The following is a 772-nucleotide window of genomic DNA, read 5'->3' as shown; positions in this document are numbered from 1 at the left end:
GGGATAAACACACACACACACACCACACACACACACACACACACACACATACTCACTCACACACACACACGCACACACACACATGCATGCATGCACACCCACATGCACATGCACACACACAATCACATGTCGAGCTTCTTTCAGTTTCCTTCTACCAAATCCACTCTCAAGGTTCTGGCCAGCCTGAGGCTATTGTAGAAGACACTTGCCCAAGGTGCCATGCAGTGGGACTGAACACGGGACAATGTGGTTGGGAAGCAAACTTCTTACCACACAGCCAAGGAAAACTTACTTGAGTTGTTGATGTTGTTGTGATTGTTTAACCACAAGCAGACTTTTAATGAAAAGGCTTGCCATCTGTGACCATCCTGACCTTTTTTTGTGATCAGTTGCAGTGTATTTATTATTATACACTAATGTGCATGCTTTGGCAGTGCATATATAAAAATTGGAATGATACAGAGAAGATAAGCATGGCCCCTGTGCAAGGATTACATGCAAATTCATGAAGTGTTCCATATTTTTATCCCACAGTAGAGGTGTTAAGACTGATCCTTCTGGTTGTGCAAGCACCCATCGCAGTGCCACGCAAAAAACATCTCTGTGGCATCATGTAAAAGCACCTGTGTGACATCATGTAAAAGTGCCTATGTGGTGCCACATAGAAAGCATCCAGCATACTCTGTTGGAGTTAGGAAGGGCATCAATCCATAGAAACCATGCCAAATCAGACTGGAGTCTGGTTCAGCTCTGGTCACACCACCCAACCCAT

The 772-nt window shown here is 44.7% G+C and overlaps 1 non-coding gene across 1 annotated transcript; it reads left to right on the top strand.

Moving 5' to 3' along the window:
• Positions 1 to 420: 420 nt before the first annotated feature.
• LOC115231382 lies at positions 421 to 525 on the top strand. Its single transcript, XR_003883524.1, has one exon. It is a non-coding gene; the product is annotated as a U6 spliceosomal RNA (small nuclear RNA).
• Positions 526 to 772: the final 247 nt, after the last annotated feature.

The sequence above is a fragment of the Octopus sinensis genome, unplaced genomic scaffold (genome assembly GCF_006345805.1).
Source record: "Octopus sinensis unplaced genomic scaffold, ASM634580v1 Contig18362, whole genome shotgun sequence".
Classification (NCBI taxonomy): domain Eukaryota; kingdom Metazoa; phylum Mollusca; class Cephalopoda; order Octopoda; family Octopodidae; genus Octopus; species Octopus sinensis.
This window is presented reverse-complemented; position numbering and strand designations above follow the sequence as displayed.